The sequence below is a fragment of the Marmota marmota genome, unplaced genomic scaffold (assembly GCF_001458135.2).
Source record: "Marmota marmota marmota unplaced genomic scaffold, marMar, whole genome shotgun sequence".
NCBI classification, from domain to species: Eukaryota; Metazoa; Chordata; class Mammalia; order Rodentia; family Sciuridae; genus Marmota; species Marmota marmota.
The window spans coordinates 27890098-27898095 of record NW_025999842.1 but is presented as its reverse complement, the minus strand read 5'-3'; positions in this window follow the sequence as shown (position 1 = coordinate 27898095).

Genomic DNA, 7998 nt, shown 5'->3' with positions numbered 1-7998 from the left:
CTCTCTCTCTTCCTCTCTCTTTAAAAAAAAAAGTGCTGAAAGAATCTAAAATAGCTGGATGGATTCCTTCAGGCTGTTTCTGTCTACAAAGCTTGCATTTCTCTAGGAGCAGGGAGAGATTGCAGGTAGGAGAGTGGGCCTATTATCTCACTTCTGCCCTCTTACCCCTCTCCCAGTCCCCACCAGGGCTCACTACAGTAGCTGGTGGCATGTCAGGCTGCCAAACCAATCATAATCCTCTTCTTCCTTGTCCTCAGTTATTTAGCAAGCCTTCCAGAGGTGACTCTGTGGGGAGGGGACTTCCAAGATCAAATCATAGCCTGCTTCCCCCAGAACATCTCAGTGGCCCAGTGGGGTGCTAATGTCAAGGCTGTGACATTAAGACCTGTGTAGGCCCATTTTAAAAATGGTAGACTTCTTAGGGGAAGGCATATGTCAGCTTTTTTTCCTTCTGGGTTGATTGGAGCTGTCACAGCCTGGCAATGTCCTCCAAACATTGCCTGAAATGAAAAACAGTATCTTGTGAACCCCTGTGTTAGTATTTTTTAATGGTACCTAGGGGCCTTTAAAAATATGTTGTCATGAAATTTTTCTCTGCCAATGTATGATAAAGTAGAAACACACACACACACACACACACACACAAAAGTAGAACCGTAATTTGGGGAAGAGTGTGGGTACCTTTTAATGTCAAAGAGGGCCTTCACATGCACAAAGATTTGACAAAAAATACCAGTAGATATATTTTATCTGACTGTTGATTATCCCCATTTCTGTACCCCTGGCTTCCTTTTCCTTGGGGATGAGGCTGAGGAAAAATGCCAACACTTTCTCCACAGCGAGGAAATTCTGCCTTAGTGGATAATGGGCTCGACATCTTTGCACTCTGCTTCATTGGCCTGTAACTGTTGTCACAGGAAGGATTCAGTTTGGGGATTAAACATCCCTTTTTAATAAGAGATGTGCTACATAATAAAGTCCTTAACATTTATTCTGGGTTTTATAACCAGCATCACCTCCCTCATTTAAATCTTGTATAACTTTGAAAATTTCAATAGTTGCTGAAAAGTTAGTTGTCTTGAGGATGAGGCTCAGGGTTTGGAGGATTTTTCTCCTGAAAGGATAAAATTTCAGCATTATCTTGGGAGGTGAAACTTGGGCCTGCCAATGGAGGCCTCAGTATTTGTACCATTGTTTTGCCTGTGTGACAAAATACTGTAGTTAACCAGGGTGGATTGGTCTACCTTGCAACCTGAGTCAAATAGTATCCTAAGACTCCCTGTACTCCTGGCCACTGCCAGACTTCTTGGAAGCATCCTGGATGCTGTCTGACATCCATCTCTACAGGGGTCACTGTGGATCATCATTAACCCCTTTACTGTGGTTTCCCAATTCTTGCTACTGCCAGCTGCCATTGTCCCTTACAAAATGGCCAACATCAGGGTGCCCCGTGTACATTCAGCCACACAGTGGGAGCCTCCTATCAGCTTCTCCACCAGCCAGCCAGCAGCTGGGCTGCACATTGATGGCAGCCTTCTCCTTCCACAGTGGGCCTCCACCAGCACCTCCCTTGTCCCAGAGTCATTCTGTACCCTGATGTATCTTCACTTTCATCCTCTGTCCCAAGTTCCCTTCATTTGAGCCTCCAGACTTTCTCCTGGTCCCATTTTAGAAAACACTAAAGAAGGCTGAGGGGCTGGGGATGTGGCTCAAGCGGTAACATGCTCGCCTGGCATGCGTCGGGTGCTGGGTTCGATCCCCAGCACCACATAAAAATAAAATAAAGATGTTGTATCCACCGAAAACTGAAAAATAAGTATTAAAAAAAAAAGGAAGGCTGAGTTTTTAAGCCAGCTTGTCTACTTTGCCCAATAGTCTATGGGAGGCTATAGGTACAGATTTGGCCTGTATCCAGAGCACCAGATTCCTTGAGAAAACTCCTTGTGGAGATCTGAGCCCTCTGCCTCCTTCTCCAGTACTTTCATCCTAGTAAGTAGTGTGTCCTACAGTTCATTTTCATTATTTCTCCCAGTGGCCTTGTGTGAGGTTTTGAGAGAGACAGGATAAGAACAGAAAGGCCTTCAGTCAAGTCTCAAGAAGAACCTCCTAATTCTAAGAAAACACCTATAGGGCCCCAGTTACTTTGCTCATCTCACAGCTCAAGTTGCCAAGGAATACTAAGGATATGTGTGAGAGGATGAAATTACTCACTAAAGGAGAAAGCAGCCCAAACTGTCTATCAGCTGGCCAGAGATGGGCGGCTCCCAGAAGGTTTTACTGCAACACTCAGATACCCTCAGAAGAAGGTGAAATTCAACACAAAGAATTTGGAAGAAAGTCTCTCACTTCCACTTGATGATGTAAAAGTCTCTTCAGGTCAGAATGAATACTTGTCCCTTACCTCTACTGAGTCTGTGAGGCTCACCCCTATTTCCAGGTGGGAGAGCAAGTTGGAGAGGGTCAGTCTTGGTCAGAACAAGGCTGAGATCTCAGCTATATCTCCTAATTCCATCTCTGTTCCTCCCAGAATCCTCCCTTTCCCAAGAAAGGCCTTTACCGCCTCTGGCACCTGTCATGGGGCAACTTTTTCAGAATGTTTGTAACTCAGTTGGTGTTGCTGTCCTACTTCACTGGAAAATGGTGTCAGAAGTAGAAGCACATTTAGATCTTACTCCAAGGTCCGCAGCCACGGGGATACCAGGTATCTCATGTGTGCCCAGGAGGTCGGGAGTGGGGCTGGGTCTCAGACACACCAACATCGATCTTCCTAGAAAAACCCCTCAGTCTGCAGTACTCTGGGCGCTGTACTCACCCCTTGCTCTCTGTATCACCGTGAGGCAGGTCATATCAGAGCCTGGCTTTTGCCAGCAGAGCAGAGACGGAGAGAGGAAGAGGCAGAATCAAGGTACCCCTTCCTTCACTAACAAACATCCCAACATCTACTTGCTTTTGCCAACACCTCTTATTGTTTTAGAGGAAACTCCAGAAAAAAAAGAAAAACATTTCTCTACATAGTAACCTACTGAGAAGAGCAAACTGGCCAGGTGCTGGCAGATTGTGTTTTCTTCAAGGTAGAGCCAGGCAGTCCCGTACTGAGCTGGGAAGGGCAGGTCTTTGCCAGAATTTGCTGGTCCCCTCCTGCCATCTTGTGGCTGAGAGCTGCCATACATGCAAATTCCAATCTGTATTTGGGAGAGGGGGAGAAGAAAGGAAGTGGGAAGGATGAGAGGCAAGAAAAAAAGGAGAAGGAAAGAAAATGTCAAACATCTGTTCCTGTAGCTTCAGGACATGTTCTTCCTTAGGCACCTTTACACTCAGTTCAACTGCAGATAATGGTAGACAGGAGTCCAAGACAGCAGTTCTACCAACATTTTGTGGGGCACCAGTTGGATGGATGTTGGACATTGCACTAAGGGTTGGACTGCAAAATGTGTGCTCAAAAGATCTGCTGCCCAATGCTCCAAAGAAATTTATCAATAGTCACTTTAGAGTATACTTTTTATTATCCTAAAAAAACAAGGTACTGTTTTTCACACTCAAACTTGCCCTTCTCTAGGTAGCAGTGGCTCCAATGATTTGCCCACCATTTTTTAATGCACACCATGAAGTGAAGGCAGGTTCTTGAACCAAATGTCATTTTGGTTACAAATACAGTATTTAAAGATCAACTTTTTAAGTGCATATTCACATACAGTTGTAAGAAATACTACAGAGATCTCATGGAAGCTTTACTCAGTTTCCTCCAAAAGCAACATCTTACAAAACTATAGTCATAATTGCAATATCAATACGGGTACAGTCAAGATTCAAAGCAAGTCCACCACAAAGACCCCATCCCTCTTGTTCTTTTATAACTGCACCTATTTCCCTCCTACCCACCCACCCCTCACGTCCCTAACCCCTGGCAACCACTGAGCTATTCTCCATTTCTCTAATTTATCATTTCAAGAATGTTACATAAATGGAATTTTATAGTATGTCACTTTGAGAAGTGGTTTTTTCTTTCTTTCTTTTTTTTTTTGATTGTAGTTGGACACAATATCTTTACTTTATTTATTTATTTTTATGTGGTGCTGAGGATCGAACCCAGGGCCTCTCACATGCTAGGCCAGCGCTCTACCTCTGAGCCACAACCCCAGCCCCCCCAGAAGTGGCTTTTTCTACTAATTCTCTGGAGACACAGCCAAGTTGTGTGAATCAATAGTTTGGTCCCTTTTGTTGCTGTGTATATTCCACAGTGTGGATGTATCACCCTTTGTTTAACCATTTACCCACTGAAGGATGCTTAGCTTGATTGTAGATTTTGATCGTTACCTGTGAAGCTTCTATGAACATTGATGTACAGGCTTTTTTTATGAAAACAAGTTATTTCTGTGGCATAAGCACATGGAAGTACAATTCTGAGTCATATGCTAGCTGTGTGTGTAGTTTTTTTTGGGGGGGGGGTACTAGAAATTGAACTCAGGGGCACTCGATCACTGAGCCACATCCCCAGCCCTATTTTGCATTTTATTTAGAGACAGGGTCTCATTGAGTTGCTTAGCACCTCACTTTTGCTGAGGCTAACTTTGAACTCTCAATCCTCCTGCGGCCCAGCCCTTTTTTAAAGATTATTTTGCATTTTGAAACCGTCTCACTCATATCTCATGGGCCAAGGAAAGGGCTCCTCTCCAGAGGGTTGGCTGGCTAAGAAATATAAGCTAAGAAAAGTAGTACTACTAAATAACCACAGGACACAGAAATATAGTTTCAGAGTGGGGTCAGCGATGGGCCAAGCTGACCAGATGGGTATAGCTTCTGACAAAAAACAGAACCCGTGCCCAGTTTATTAATATGGGAACAGATCAAAGAGGTTCAATAGAAAGTTCTTCACCAAAACAGAATAGAGGTGGGGGCAGGTAGGCTGCTCAGTTCCTAACAGGTCACGCCCATCTCCGGTGCTGCATGGGACCTCTTGACAGAACTGAGGGGGAGTTCACATGTAATGGGTGATCTTAATAGTGGGAGTGCCACTATAAGTTCCCAAATACCAGATCTGCCCCCTCATTGGCTTCAATGCTGAAAAGGTCCTCACACGTTTCACGAGTGGCTTCCTGCAAGGTAGGGCCTTGCTAAACTGCTGAGGCTGGCCTTGAACTTGTGATCCTGCTGCCTCAGCCTCCAGAGTCTCTGGGATTACAGGCGTGTACCAGCATGCCCAGGTCCAGGATTGGTCTTGAGTTGAAGTTTGTATGGGTGTGAGGTAGAGGTTCACCTGAAGTCCATTTGCTCCAGCACCACTTCTTGAAAGGCCTGTCCTTCCCCGCAACATTGCCTTATACCTTTCTCAGAAATTAGTGGGGCATTACTGTGTGGGCCTCTTTCTCATTTCTCTTCCATTAATCTCCGTGACTGTCCTTCCACCAAACCGCACAGTCTTGATTATTATGGTCCTAAGTCTTAAAATTGAGAAGAATGATTCCTCCCCCTTTATTCTTATTTTTCAAAATCCCTTCAGTTTATCTCACTTTTCATTTGCTTTTCCACATAAAATTTAGAATAATCTTATCTAGATTTATAAAAGATCTTGCTAGCTTTTAATAAAAACTGCATTAACCCATTATATCCTATGGTCATATACATACATAACACCTATAAAAAGCAAATTGAGCAACAAATATATAGTCACTTTGAAATATATGGTATGTTTTTAGAGTACTATTCTTCTGAGAGAAGTTCTAGATGAATTATTAGACTTAAAAAAATACACACACATACCATGCACACCTCTATAGTATATAAACTCTAGATTATGATTTGTAACGTATCTTAACGCACCTGTGTCAATTTTGTGGAAAATTTCAAAGAATTGAAAACTTGGGATTTAGTGGGTTAAACTAGCATATCAATTTGGAGAGAATTATCACCCATGAATGTGATAAGTCCATTTACTTAGCTCTCTGATCATCACATTTTTTGTAGTTTTCAGCATACAATTCCTGTGCATGTTGTTAGATTTGGACAAAAGTATTTTTTTGTTAGCATTTATAAAGTGTTTTGTACTCTTAATTTTAGTGCTCATGTGTTCATTGCTAATGTGTGAAAATATAATTGACTTTTGCATGTTTATTTTGTATCTTTTGACCTTGCTGAACTTTATTAGTTTACCAACTTTTTCTTTGGGATTTGCAAGTACGAATAGTTTTATTTTTCTACTTCTTCCTTCCTAATCTATTTGTCTTTTATTTCCTTTCCTTGCTTTATTTCACCAGCTAGAACTTCCAGTACTATGTTGAATTAAAGTCATGAAAATGGACATCCTTGCTTTCTTCTGAAGTTTAAAGTAAAACTTTTAGTGTTTCCCTATTAAACATAGTGCTAACTCTAAGTTTGTTTCCTTCACACAACTGGAGTGACTCTGCACCATGTACAGCCAGAGGAATGAGAAGTTGTGCTCCGTTTGTATACAATGTGTCAAAATGCATTCTACTGTGAAATTAATTAATTAATTTTTAAAAAATTATTAGGTACCAATACAAGGTACAACACAGATGAACTTTGAAAACATAATGCTTTGTGATAAAAGCCAGATACAAGAAGCTTAATTGTATGATGCTATGTACTGTATATGAAATGCTCAGAATAAACAAATCTATACAGAAAAAGAAAAAAGTTTGTTTCCCTCTAGTTCTAGTCTCTAGTTATCTTGAGAAATTTTAAAGCCTTTCCTCTTTATTTATCTTTTATAAAAAATATACTCTCCTGAGAAGTGTTTAAAATCATAAATGTATATTGAATTTTATCAAATACTGTTATGCATCAGTTGACATGATTATATAATTTTTCTTATTCAATCTATAATATTATGGATTAACTGGCTTTCAAATGTTGAATCAGTTTTGCATTCTGAAATATTCTTTTTTGGTTATGATATATAATACATTTTAAATGTTGCTGAATTATATTTGCTAATATTTTGTTAAGAACTTTTGTGCCTATGTTCATGAATGGTTTTGATTATTTCATACTATCTCTGTCTGTTTTTAGTATCAGAATAATTCTAGCTTCATACAATGAATTGGGAAGTGTTCTTCCATTTCTATTTCTGGAAGAGATTAGTTAGAACTGGTGTGAATTCTTTTTAAATGTTTGGTAGGATTCTCCAGGGAAATCACCTAGGCCTGGAGACTTCATTTTTTGGAAGTTTTAATTACTAATTGAAATTCCCTAATAGTTCTAGGGCTATACAAATTATCTAGTTTATATTGAATGAGTTCTAGTTTCACTTTTCAAGGAATTAGCCCGATTCATCAAAGTTGGCTCACTGACCTGTATAAAGCTGTTGGTCATACTTCCTTATTATTTTCTGTGCACAAATGTGGGAGTTTTTACAAATGACACTTAACATCATTTTTGACCACAAATCAAATCATGATGCAACTTTTCCAGATTTATTCAAAATGTTCTCTTACAGCAGAAGTTACAGTGGTTTCAAGGCTTCTTCTTTTCACATTCATTAAAAAATATCACCCATCTATTCAAGGTACCGATTTTACAAAACTCCTTAGTAACATAATAATGAACCACTTATTACAGGAAGGCTCCACAAATTTAGAACAAATAAGCCTTCTTTTTATTGGTTTTTTTTTTCAAAGAAAAGTATGAAACTCATTTTTAAGATCAATAATTATTGTAGGCACTTTGCTATGAGCAATCCAAAATCTACATGTAGCATGAGTCGTGTGGCAACCTCATCCCCCACAATTTCATTTGCAAAATACTGTAAAAATTATATGATTTAAGGGTGTTATCTTTATATGAAAATTAACCATGTTGATGACATCTTATAGCACAAACTATCGTATGCAGTGATTCCTTGCTGGTGAGGAGACGAGTGAAGACACCACTGTCAGGCCTCAGCATAGTGGATGCCCCCTTTCCCTGGGGATAAAAGATGTCAGACTATGGCTGTCTGGCAATAAACAGAGAGGTGATAATGATCATCCAGATGGCGAAAAC